Source organism: Henckelia pumila, chromosome 3 (genome assembly GCF_033568475.1).
Source record: "Henckelia pumila isolate YLH828 chromosome 3, ASM3356847v2, whole genome shotgun sequence".
NCBI classification, from domain to species: Eukaryota; Viridiplantae; Streptophyta; class Magnoliopsida; order Lamiales; family Gesneriaceae; genus Henckelia; species Henckelia pumila.
Genome location: NC_133122.1, coordinates 99,342,282 through 99,357,063, shown reverse-complemented (window position 1 = coordinate 99,357,063; position 14,782 = coordinate 99,342,282).

Here is a 14,782-nt window from a genome sequence, read left to right as displayed (position 1 = left end):
TGGTTTTCTCAAAAATTTTCATGAAGTGCAGTTCAAAATTTTCTACATCATTAGTCGAAGTCAAAGCTCCATCAAAAATAATTGAAAGATATGTTTAAAAGTTTTAAATAAATAATTTATGCATGAAAGCTATCAAAGTTCATACTTTCAAAAATTATATTTTCGTTGCCAAAATTCTTTCTTAAAAACTTTATCACAAGTCAGCGCATTCTTCAAAATTATTTTTGCATGCAAACAAATAATTTCAGATATCATTTTAAAAATGAAAATTTCCATGAAAGTTTGCTGCCCACAAAATTTCTAAAATCCTTAATCGTCTCACTGGACTTATTCAAGCATTTAAAATCATTTAAAACTTCTTCCAAAATCTCTTATAACTGATCCTCTTATCAAAACCCCTCTACACGTCCCAAACTCTGATTCATACTCAAGAATAAAATTTCAGACCTTAAATTTGATAAGGACAGAAACTTAAATAGTTGTTACCTCAACTTTTAGACAACCTAATGCAACTAGACTAACTGCATCCATTAATCATGTAGTAGCAACTTAAAGTAACAAAACTTAAATGTTCGGCAGCCACTAGAAAAATCCACGACAACCCCAAGATTGGATAACAATAATTTCTTGCTGATAGCAGCCTAGCAGCACCAATTGATAATTTTTTATATTGTCCATAGCAAGAATCCACTTATCAAACCTTACCTGTCACACTAGCAAGCATCCTAAATATTAAAGTCAAGTCCTGGTTACACTACCGACTCAAAATATAATCCAAATTCAGAAGCACATAATAATAAGTGAAAGATTCCAAGAAAATGGTAACACAGCTTGCTTAGTCTAATGGCTTGCTTAACTCGACCTCTAGTGTAGTAGCCCGTAACCAAAATCAGTAATTAAAGAATTAATCATAATTACTTGGGTAGAGTTCGGAAGCTCCGAAGGTGAGTTCGGAAGCTCCGATCAGGATCGGAAGCTCCGAACAGGATCGGAAGCTCCGATCGATATTACGTCAGGCATGACGTGTGGCAAGATCGGAAGCTCCGATCAGGACCGGAAGCTCCGATCACCCCTATCCGGAGTCAACAAGTGATATTTTGACACGTGGCAGATCAGGATCTTCGGAAGCTCCGATGGCAGGATCGGACGTTCCGATCGAAGTTCGGACGTTCCGATCGAGGATCGGATGCTCCGATCGTTGTCTATAAATAGAGGGCCGAGGCTTCACTTTCATTTGCCAATTCCGAGTTTCCCTCTCCTTTCTAGTCTATTCAGAGTTGTTCTAGCCTTCCTAGGCTTGACCCGGTGGTCGGCGAGGCGTTTGGTAGTCGTAGCGGAGTTGTGCCCAAGTTCTGGAGGCATCGACATCAAAGGGCTAACGACGGACGAAGGTATAGCTTTTGCTCCCTATAAATATTTAGGAGTATGCAATAGCTTAGTTAAGGCTTTTAGAGCGCTATAATGATAATAGTATCATTTGGCAGTGTAGCGCGGATTATAGGCGTGGACCTAGGGTTGATAGCACTTGCCTAGTTTTGAGGTACGGAAGTACTGTTCGAGATATCCTGACTGAGTATGCATGTATTATGTGACTGCATGGTTTATATGTCATTGATTTATGCTGCATTCATTTGCATCTTGCTGTATCTCTTTCGAGATGTCTGTTAGTAGGGTTGTACCCTATCCTGTTAGTGGATGGACTTCCATCGATTTGGGTCCGGCGTATCTACGGTTATATCGATATGGGAGCCACCTCCTGAAGCGACGGCACAACGTGCTACATACCAGGGCCCGGTCTGTCTCTGTTATCTGATCCTTGACCTCGAGTTTATAGGGAGTTCACTTTGCATGCATGTATACTCATACTCTCGTACTGAGCGTTTTATGCTCACGTCTCGTACTCTATGTTTCTGGACATCCTATTCTATGGGGCAGGTTTGCGATTGGACGAGGAGGGTGGATCCAGGAGGGGCTAGTCAGTGGTTGGCCAGCTGGAGCTTCGTCTAGGTTTTATTTCTGTTGTTTTGATGTTGATACAGTTATTCGATTTGGTTTTATATTATTTGGATAAATTACAGATTACTTTACTTAGGATTGTATAATGTTTATGATTTCCGCAGTTTTATTCTGATATCTGTTTAATTAAGTTAATTGCATGCTTAAGTTATGTTTAGTAGGTGATCCGGGTAAGGGTCAATACATTTAGAATCTTCTTTACCCAAACCGATGCTTCTCCAACATTCTAACTTATCTCCCAAATCACCACTCATAAATTTTTTCCTCATAATATACGATCAATCCTAACAACGCCAAAACACAGTCACCAGTTACAACCAACGACCCAAATGCTCAGTTGACTCATCTTCTTAACAAAAGAACTCACTCCCAACAACCCATGACATAACTGGTAAAATTCTCAACACACCAACAACTACCATCAAAACAAGATCAAGAAAAATAAACAATTCCCATGGGCGTCAAATAACGCAAAAATGGAAGAATAAATAAATAAAAGAATAAATAAATAAATAAATATATATATATTTATATAGGGAAAATGTTTAAAGATCATTTAAAACTTGATTTTTCATACATGCAAGTCATCAATAACAAGGTTAAACCCTCCTGATGTAGTACAAAAATGTGGAGGCATGCAGTTTTTAAATTGGTTTTGAAGCTATAAATTAGGATTCTAACTATATTCTAAATCTCTTACTTTAATTCTAGCGCGCAACATTCCTCGATTCGACGTTCACACAAAAATAGCAATGATTAATTAAGTTTATCCCAAGTCATTGCTCGAGTTTCGATTCAATAACTTAACTGACAAAACATATGTCGATCAATTTTTAAACAACTATGCACTTAGTTGTATCCAACTAAAATACATTCTTAAGAGAATGAATTACAACAACACAATATTTAATATTTTCTAATGCGCAAGTTTAATATTTTCAACAAACTCTTACAATCCCATAAAATTATTAAAACTTCTTAATAACTCAAAAAACTTCCACGTACTGTCTAAAACAGGAAGGAATATTAGTACACCAACTCTGTTTAACTTGAAGTCACATGCTATAAAATAAACATTTAAATGACACACTTTAATCTACTAAAAAAAAATTTTTTTAAACAAAATAAACACTGAGCTACTCATTTAAATATATTAAACACCTAATTTTTTGAAAATATTTTAAAATGGATGACATAAAAATATTTAAAGTATTAATTCAAGTATGACTAGCATATAAAACTCTTTAAAACTTACAGATTTTGAGGCGAGACTTCTCGAGTTTCTGGAAACCGGCAGTAGGCACAACCCAAACCAGAACCATGCTCTGATACCAACTGAAATGACCTTAGACTTCTACTTTAAATAAACTTAAATAAAAATGCGGGTTTTTCAAAAAATTCGGCATGACCCATCTTTTTATTTTAAAACCCACCTGATACAGACAACAAACAACAAAAGCAACCGACAACACAGATAAACTTGATCAGAATAAATGAAAGAAAAACTAGGGGAAAATGTTCAACATCACAAACATCAAAATATTACAATTTAATCCTTACAGACCAAGAAACAAATCTTAAAAATCATTTCATTTACATATGCCGAATAAACAAAATAAATATTTCATAACATTTAAGTTTGAATAAACTACTGCGGAAGAATAGCATAGGTCAGAGGGATGTGCCGTGCCTGCATCGCAGTCCACTCGAGAGTCATGCCCCTCAAACTCAACAAAGTACAACCTACGCCAAACATAGTAGTGAGCCTAAAAGCCCAGCAAGATTTAAATAATACAGCAAGAGTTCAAAATAATGCATCGTAATAAAAGTAGTACAAAGTATACAATGAAAATTCACACGAAAGAAAAGAGTGATAACATGCCTTAAATAGCAATAATAGCAATATGCGATGAAAAACAACATTCATGAATCATTTATCCTTTACTTTTACTTTTGAATTTAGATCCTCGACTGTGACTATGGTTTTGATCGATCAATGGCTGCAGTATACTATGCCAGCAAGGACGCCAAGATTAATCTCGTCGCCACATTGCCCCTTTATCATTATTTTTGGTAGGGGAGCCGAGATGAATTCCCGGCCGCTTACTACACGTCTCAATTGGTATGGGAGCTGGGATGTCTCCCAGCCGCTCACTACACGTCTCATTTTGGCAAGTGAGCCAGGGCATCCCTTGACCAACATTGCACGTACAAGTCACAACCAACTCACTTCATTCATTAACTTTTCCTTTCAATTAACATTTTCTCATTTCAACAATTATCTTTACAAGCATTTTTTAAATAAAACTTCGGGACTAGAATGTAAATGAATTTGAAGTCACATACGCGAATAAATGGCGTTGAATAATTTAAATGACATGAAACTCAAAATATAGTGTGAAAATAAAAAAAATGGATGATTGGAGTGTAGGTGAGCACCCTAGGCTTAAGGGCTTTCTACTAATACTTAAGTTTACGCCCAAAAAGAATCTATCTCGGGCGGTTAAACCATATGACCCATAACTCATCCTATTTTAATTCAAAAGGCTTCCCGTTCGAACCAGAACCTAAACACACCTTAAAATACTCCTATGACCAGTATTCATATTTTAATAATGAACCAAACGACCCAAACAATTTAAATTCCCGGACAGTCCATAAATGCTTAAAAATCTGCTCAAGACACTCCAAATTAAAACGCACCTAACTTAATCGATTTTTATCCGAAATAATACCAATTTGCATCGACACGATCCTAACATCACCTAAAATCAGAACATTAAGGGTAGACTCTGACCAGACCTCGCCAAGTATCCATTGAGACCTGATTACTAGAGACAATTTGCGTAGGCTAAAAATTCTGTTTTGACACCCTTAAAGCTAAGCCCTCTCAAGCTCACTCCTCATGCTCTTACACCTCAAAAAACCATATAAACAACTCGTAAGCATCCCTAAACGACCAGCTAGGGTCCTTGAGCTGGGCGCTTGTAGTGACCCTTACCTGGATCACCTACTACAAAAAACTTAGGCATGCAATTAAGTTAATTAAATGGATATCAGAATAAAACTACGGAAACCATGTACATTATACAATCCTAAGGCAAGGAATCTGTAAATACCCAAATATTATACAATCAGATCGAACAACTGTATCAATCCAAATAACAACAGAATAAAACCTAGGCGAAGTTCCAGCTGGCCAACAACTGCCTAGCCCCTCTTGGATCCACCCTCCTCATCCAATCGCAAACCTGCCCCATGGAATAGGGTGTCCTGTAGCGACCCGACCTGGATCCACTACCTAATCAGAGTTAAGATCATAAATAAGCATGCATTAAATATAATCGCTGAGGAAGACTTAAATACAAGCAGACCGGCATAATACAACCGGCTAACAAACTCTATTTATACAACCCAATCGAATTACTTAGATAAAAACCTACAGCTAAATACTGCTGTCTTCAAGGTCGCTGGCTCGTCCTGGCTCCTGGTGCTCAATCCTGCACCTACACCTGCCCGTCGAATAGGGTATCCAGATACATAAAAAATACTGGACGTGAGCTCTAAGCTCAATACGAAAGCACGGATAAGCATAAAAATATGATGCATGCAAATGAAAGGGTATCCATATCTGAAATAACTGTATACGAACTGCTCAGGCTGGCGCCTGGAATATAAGCTCGTCACATCGGGGTAGCTAACCACTGTGTGCGACCACTCATTCCCGAATCACGGACGCGGACCACGGAGTCCTTCAGGTATCAGTACCTAAGGGTACTCGATATCAAACGTCCTAACAGGGCTGAGCAACCCTAACTGGCTCATCTCAAAAGATATACAGACGTACATGCACAAGATGATATGCACATGCCGCATAACAATAATAACATGAAAACACATAAATGCAACATATAAGCATGCATATCCGCTGGCAACCTCAGTCAGTACTTACGTACCTTTCTAAGGCAGTCCTAGTAGTCCCACTCTAGGTTCCAAGCCTATCATCAAGTCTACAATGCAAATACCCATGCATCGAACAATAAGCTCTAAAAGCCTTAACTAAGCTATTGCATACTCCTAAATAATTTAAGGAGACCATAGCTATACCTACGTCCTTCGTCAGCCCACTGATGGCGACTATCCTGCAACTAGGGGCACACCCCTGCTGCAGCTCCACAGCCTCGAGCACTGCTCCGCTATACGAGTACTGCTCAGCTACTATGTCAAACATTGTCTGATTATACTAAAAATATGTTCCCTACTCCAACTCTAAATAAGATTACCCAAAGCACTAAAATAGAGCCACGTGGGCAAAGGAGAGGAACTCGGAATTTGCACCAAATGAGGAGCTCGGACCTCATATTTATAGAGCACGTTCGGATCGTCCGATCCTGACTTTGGATCGTCCGAACTACTTCGGGCCGTCCGATTGTCTCATCGGATCGTCCGATCTCCGCCACGCATCCAACCAATCGCATGCAACCATACACCTGTCCAATACACTGTTCGGGTCGTCCGAACTGGCTCTTTGGATCGTCCGAACATCTCCCGGATGACGTCACCAATGACGTATTATTTTGGGACAGCTGGCCGCATGAGTTCGGATCATCCGAACCCACTTCGGACCATCCAAAGTCTTCAGAGCCTCCGAAGCCTGGCTCCGTCCATGTTCGGATCGTCCGAACTCATGTTCGGAGCGTCCGAACCTGCCGAACCATATCCACCATTTTTGAGTGTCCTGGATCCATTTCTGGACTCCGTTAATTCATCTGGAATTTCCTTAATCATGTTTTACTAAATCTAACATGATCACACGATAATTACTCATTATCGTTAATTCTGGATATGGGCCACTACATTCCCACCACCTTAAAAAAGATTTCGTCCTCGAAATCTAAGGTAAACCTCGGGACTATAGTATAAACCATTCGCCCAATTTATTAGTAGTTCCGGTTCAAAACATCTGGTTAAATAACCTTCGACAATACCAAACCTCGCTAAACCTGGAAGGTATGTTCATTCACTGAACCACATCAGAACATAAACTCGATTTATAATTCGCACTGATTTCAAACTCGCACACTTTTAACGATCACTCTGGAAATCACTGCCTTCTTATCAGCAATCCTGCGAGAATCGAGTAAAACTACTGACTATCGTCAGTTATCCATCGATAACCGCAACAACACGGCACCTTCGGTCCAAATTGCTGACTGTATCAGCCACACTGCCTACAAATCTTAGCGATGACACTCCTGCTAAGATCGTAACTAGCCATCAGCTATTCTCTAGACATGCACGAACTCCATCACTGCCCATTGAGAAAACAAGATACAACTCATTGTATCTCACTAGTGTAATGATAACATCGCATCCCTTGACGTTATCGCAAAGTTCTAAACAAATCGATCAAGATTTGACTTTCGGTCAAATCCTAGATATCCTTCTTCCAAGAACTCATGTGAGTTACTCTTTATCACTAAGGATAAAATATTTCCCAAAATAGTACCTTATGCGAATAGAAATGGCAACTACCGGCCACCAGTTCGCAAAGCAATCACATCACTGCCACCACTCTAACCATCTAAAATCCTCAGACTGATTGCGATAAACCTTGATCCGAATCCCGCTATCGTAGATAGCATCTACTCGATCGCATTAGTCATCCTTCCATGGATAACAACAAAATCATGACAATTCCTGGTGTCATAGTACGTACTTTCAGTACTCACCCTGCCATTGGCCAACGAATGTTCCAAAGTACAACAACTAGAAAACAGAGATTTCTAACCCCAATGGTGACAAAATCCTTATACACAATTTCTTGTCTAAATGCATCCTTCGAGGTCGTTGCCTCGAAATTCACTACCATCCTGCTGAAACCCTCAGATGGACCAACACCACCCTCAGCATTAGTAGCCTATATCGAATGCTTACTTCTATCTCGGAACTAGAGATAGTATCGATGAAAACGATTCCGGTTATCCTGTTCCAGATAACCAAACCCTTGGCTCACTAGCGGGGATAACCAAACTGATTCACCTTGATCTCGCACAGAATCTATCAATACTAGTGTCAATTACGTTATCTAATCCTTTCAATGACACAGCATATCAAAATGCACCGGGATATCAATGACAACAACCCTGCCAGACTCAGAAACACAAGTCTCAGCTGCTGTCTCATCCCATGAAACAACTAATGCTAACCTGCTAATGTTCATTGAAATCCATAAGCACTTGTCGAATCGCCTCTCAAGAACAACTCATGAGAAATCTGTTGGAAGCACCCCAAGCAAAACACTCTGACCAACAGTCTCAAAAATTTGTCCACTGACAATCCTGGGACAATCACTGAATCCTATTTCCGCAAACTGGATAAATCATTGCTAAAACCAAGAAATGTTTAGATCAAAATCCGTCAATGGTAATCTCAGTAATGCTATTAACTAGAAAATGATCACAAGAGCCAACCTATAACTATTCTCATGATCTGCAGAATCCAAAAAGCCCCGATTCTCGCATCCCTGGAGATTCCTTAGCAACTAAAGAATTCCCTAAATGCACTTGAATCGTTATATCAAAGCATACCATACTTAAGTACTATTCCCAGTACTTCTTGATTCACTACATCCCAATCAGTACCGATTGGAATAATATGATCGATCAAGTTGATCTACTGTAGCTCTCGCTCTGCCTGACGATATCAACCCTAATCAGACAATCATAGATCAATGAAACTCTCATGGCCGATCAATATCGATGATCTCACTACCACACGTCGGCAGATCCCAAATACTTGGAATCAAAAGAATCACAGCTGATTCAATCACTCATCTTTGACGAGTCAGAAAACAGTTACAAGTAATCACTAGTGCTAAACCTGCACCAGTCTAGACATACTATCCACTGTCTATATTCATTCAAGATGATCATAAGGACTTGTTCAACCCAAGCTGCAATACAAGTCCGAAAGATTTCAACTATCGTTGAACATGCTCTTGATAACTATATCTCTTGCTAAGACTGCAAAAAATCGAGACTGAGATTACTTGCCGTGGTGTCCCACCTGAAATCACCACCAAGTGTACACTGGCATAAATCACGCTATCCTCACGCCTCAAATAGTCATGTACAATCCTTAGCATCGGATATAATCTATCACTGAAGGAAACCATCAATGCTGAAAACTACTCATCCCCGAGTCAAATGTTTCAGGAATTTCACAAACCCATCTCCTGGATAGCCCCTATCACAAGAGCATCCAAACCCCAACTAGATCCACTAGTCTAGCTGTAGTGACCCGTATCCAGAATTAACAATTAATGAATAATTAATCGTGTAATCCTGTTTAGATTAAGTAAAAAATGATTAAGGAAATTCCAAAAAGGGTTAAAGGAGTCTAGAAATAGATTCAGAATACTCGAAAATGGTGGGTAAGGTTCGAGGGGTTCGAACGCTCCGAACTTGGGTTCGGAGGATCCGAACATTGACGGAGCTAGGCTTCGGAGGCTCTGAAGGCTTCGGACGATACGAAGTGGGTTCGGACGATCCGAACCATGACCCAGCCAGTTGTCCTAAATATTATGTCATCGATGACGTCATTTAGGGTAAGTTCGGATGACCCGAAGGGTGGCTTCGGACCATCCGAACAGTGTATCGGACTGGTGCATGGTTGCATGCAATTGGATTGACATGTGGCGGAGATCGGACGATCTGATGAGATGATCGGATGGCCCGAAGTAGTTCGGACGCTCCGAAGGCTAGTTCGGATGACCCGAACGTGTTCTATAAATATGAGGTCCGAGCTCCTCATTTGGTGCAAATTCCGAAATCCTTTCCTTCGCCCACGTGGCTCTATTTCAGGGCTTTGGGTACTATTATTTTAGAATTGGAGTAAGGAAAATATTCTAGCATAGTCAGACAATGTCTGACATAGTAGCGGAGCAGTGCTCGTGTAGTGGAGCAGTGCTCGAGGCTGTGGAGATGCAGCAGGGGTGTGCCCTAGTTGCGGGATAGTCGTCATCAATGGGCTGACGACGGACACAAGTATAGCTATGGTCTCCTTAAATTATTTAGGAGTATGCAATAGCTTAGTTAAGGCTTTTAGAGCTTAATTATTGATGCATGGGTATTTGCATTGTAGAGCTGATATAGGCTTGGAACCTAGAGTGGGACTGCTAGGAATTGCCTATAGTAAGGTACGTAAGTACAGAATGAGATAGACAGCGGGTTTTGCATGCTTATATGTTGCATTTGTGTGTCATATTATTATGCAGCATGTGCATATCATATTGTGCCTGTCCATCTTTTGAGATGAGTCATGTAGGGCCGCTCAGCCCTGTTAGGACGGTTGATGTCTAGGGCCGAGTGACTGACGGGTCATGGGTAATTAGCATCTGGGGGACACGGTCCACGTCCTATAGGAATGAGCAGTGTCGACAGGGTTTGCTCCCCGGGTTGTACCACTCATGTCCTAGGCGCCATTACTGAGCAGTTATATACAGTTATCCCAGATATGGATACCCTATCATTTGCATGCATCATATTTGTATGTTTTACCCAGTGCTTTCGTATTGAGCTTAGAGCTCACGTCCAGTCTTTTCTGTGTATCTGGACACCCCATTCGACGGGGCAGGTGTAGGTGCAGGATTGAGCACCAGGAGCTTGGAGTAGCCAGTGACCAGTGAAGACAACAGGATTAGCTGTAGGTTTTGCCTTTAGGTTATTTATTCGATTTGGTTGTATAAATCGAATTGGTTTAACCGGTTGTATTCTGCCGGTCTGTTTTTATTTAAGTCTTCCGCAGCGATTTATTTAATGCATGTTTAATTATGCTCTTAACTCTGATTAGGTAGCGGATCCGGGTAGGGTCGCTACATTTATTGGTATCAAAGCATATGCATGCAAAGAGACTTGGGATATAGTAATGAAACTTTGGGTTATCCTTATAGGATTGATTAGACCTTGGAAGAGGTGATGATGCGGCAATTAGTTTGCCCAGAAACTATCATCATTGGCAGGATTTCTGAAGATTTGGCTTATGGGATTCCAACAAGTGCGGACGGGAGTGATGGATCGTGTCTGAGTTTTCGAGATTTCTACTCATGTGGATCCTAGCTTTGGATCGAGTACTGGATGCCAGAGGCAGTGGCAGAGGATTGGTGGGGACTTACTTGATGCTTGCATCTGTACAGTCATTACCATGATGACACTACTCTGAATATTCTCCAGTCTTAGTTGGAGAGATTTTCATGCGGAACATATTTTTGCCGGGATGCTTGTATCGATGCGTTCGGTAGGCACACGGGAAACTTCATGTTCAAAAGCATGATTTGAATACAAGAAGAACGCTGATGGTAGATCGTGAGCAGAAGATGTCGACCGACATGCACTGACGCAGAGCATAGCTGGTTAGCTATCACGTGCCATTTCTCCGGAGTTCTTCGTAGGAGGACATGTAGAGAGACTTGGTCGGGAGTATGCTTGTATCGATTCGTGTGTCGATTAGAAGCTTCATGCTCAAGAAACAAAGACTAGTACAATGATTTAAATACTGTATTGATGTAGTTGTAAACCGTATTTTAGTTGTAATGAATCATCATACTTTGGCTGTATCATTTCAAGTTCGATTGTACATTTCATTGTATTTTGAATGCTGTATGTATTACATGAGATTGTAATAAAGAGAATTGTACATAACTTGAAATAAGGGATACATGTTTTATTTATCCAGCAATTTGTGGATGATTGCATGATTGTGCGGAAGTTTGGATTGGGTTTAGTTGATTAGTGTTCAACTATTGCAGCTCATGGGATTTGAGTGGGCCGACTGCGACAGTGTGACTTGCGGTTATTCTAGGCGTTTTCCTATGATTGACCTAGTTAGTCAGTGGACTATGTTAGTGCCAGCGATGAGTGGACTCATCTAGAGGCATTAAGGGTATTGTTCGGTTTAAAACATTTAGGCTTTGTTCTAGGTTGTTTCCTTGAGAATAGTAGGCTATCTGACCTTTGTTAGGTTGAGGCTTGTGATGATAGGTTTTCATCAGGGATACCAATTCCAGTATATGCCAAGAGTTGTGGACTATGACCATGACTAGACGTGATGGGGCGCGACCCTATGCCAGTGTTACTCTGGGAGTCCTTGTACTTCAGAGGTTATCTGGGAGCCTTTGTGCTTCAGGATTGGCGGTGGGAAGGCTGTTCAGTCTAGGGATTTGGTAGCAGTCACGATAGGGTATGACCTTGGATTAGATATCAGGTTTTATATCGATGGTTCGATATCGTCTGGTGTGCCAGAGATATTGATTATGTTCTGCTGTGGGAACCAGTCATGGAGGGATTTCCTTGACAAGTGTATACTCTATGTAGATAGGTTTTAACCTTTGGGTTACTGCTAGACGTGTGGATCTAGTAGGTGGACGGATTTTTACCAACGATGACTAGGGGTTGTCATTAGAGTTGTGGTTAGAATTTCCATGTGATAGGAATTATCCAAGATACTAGATGGAATTTTGATTCAAGACTTAGACTCGAATACGAAGGATTGTATAAGAATTAATTGAGATGGACTTCATCTGTGATGGTTTATACCGTATGCTAAGGATTGTATAAGCATTAATTGAGATGTGAGGGAAGCGTGGCCTATACCCGTGAAACCTTGGTGATTGTCCAGGTGGGTTATCGTGGTAAGCTACCTCAGTCTTAGTTTGTTGCACCATCCTAGCGTGGGATATAATCAGGAGCATGTCCGGAAATGCTGGAAATCTTTGGAATTCCTTAGGTATAACTTTGGACTTGATGAAACGCGATGTTCATCCTGAATGAACGAGGTAAGGATAGTGAGTTCAGTGGTTGCGCTAAGTACTGTCTGATATTTTCAGAGATTGAGCGTAGGATTTTCCATGGGATGGAAATAGGCTTAGTTTATCTTGATGTTTGCCTTGGGTGAACCAGACAACGATTAGTAATGCTAAGTTGGCACGAAATCTGTGCTAATGACTACTAGTGTCTATTGGCTAACTCTGTCAGAGTTAGGTTGATTAAGTTCAGTATACGAGGAAGCTGTCAGTAGTGAGGCACGAGATTGTGTCGATAAACCACTAATAGCTATTTACTGGTTATCAATCATGAGTGTGTTGAAACCAAAGCGATTTTGGTATTCCAAGCATTTGGAAATGGTTATTTGTGGCAGCTGAGTCATGGTTATTGACCAAGCCATATAGGTTGGATGATCAGTGGTGGTCTGACCTGATAAGTGCGAGCTTAAGTAGATCGACGAATTCGATTGGTTGAGCCAATCAGGGTTGATCAGGATGTAGCAATTAAGAAATACTTGGAGTAGTATTTTTCGAGTAGTGCTTATGGGATGAGTACTGGATACCATCTCAGAGCATTTGACAATTTGGATGATTTAGAATCTCTAGGTTTGCCAGAGACGAATCTATCGAAAGATTGCAATTGACTTGTATGATCAAGTTAGGTGCTAACTTGACAGTGGAGACAAGCAAGGGAGTTGGTAATTTCCAGTATAGTGCATTCTTGTTAAGAAGGAAGCTGATATTGATCCAATCAATTGCTTAGTGATAGCAATAGGTCAGGAAAGGATCATGTTGTTGTTCCATGTGAGAATTTTCCATTGAACAACAATAGTGAAGATTGTTGACCGGACATTTTGGTTAAGTGAGGGCATCTATGTGTACCGGTGTGGTTAGATTCGAAGAGTAGTTGGAAATGCTAATGGACATTAGCAAGGAAACATCAGTTGTCTGATCTATGTGACATTAGCTAGGATCTGATCCTCGAGATCTAGCAGAATGTGTCACTAATCTTCCAGCGAGTGATGTGCGATGTGTGACTGAGATAGTCAAGGATCGACTTAGTAGCCAACAAGATTGTTGTGGGAATTGAAGATTTCGCAAGGTAGCAATGAAGAAACTTTGTTCTTTTCAGTCAACAAGCCACATCAGTGCGGACCATTCGTCAAGGATATTGTGTTTTAGCAATGGACGATATTCGGATGTGCGTCGGGTGGCAAGTTACTTCGAGCACAAGTATTTCCCAGGATTGACTAGGGAATCGACGAATTAGATCATTCAGTGCTGAGACTGATGCATTCGGCAAGGGAGCGGTTTGACTATTGAGAATCCGTTGGGATTTAGTTCCAGGATCAGTATGTTCAACCTTGGGAGGTTGGTATGAGCTGATGGTATTATCAGAGACTCTGAGTTGAGTTATACCGGGTGCAATGACTGTCGAGTTTCGAGATGGAATAGGAAGTGTTTCCATATGTCTTTGCACTGTGAAATGTCCCAGTCGAGCATATTGGTGGGAGCTTGCCTTAGTCTTGATGATCGTACAGTGATTGCGAGTATGTATAACTATGAGGAGGATGTCCAACGATTGGGATTCATGGGTGAATAACCTATGGGTGAGATGGTGTAGATCATCAAAGGCGTGATGACTTTCATGGCAATGTATGCGTGATTTCACAGGCCAATGGCTAGGAGATGACGTAGCGTCATAAATTGCAAGTGATGATAGTTATCATCAGGGAACAGTGTTGAGGTTATGCTAAGAAACGTGGACAGCAGAATGTACTAGACATGATGGTTTAAGTTCCCAGTATTTCTTTGGAAGCCGGTTGTGCTTCAGGGAGAGTGGGGAGGATAACCATTCTAGGGAACATTGTGAGCAGTTACGTTGGAGTATAGACTTGAGTCAACTGTATTATCTTAAAGCGAGATTCATGTTAGAATGTGTCA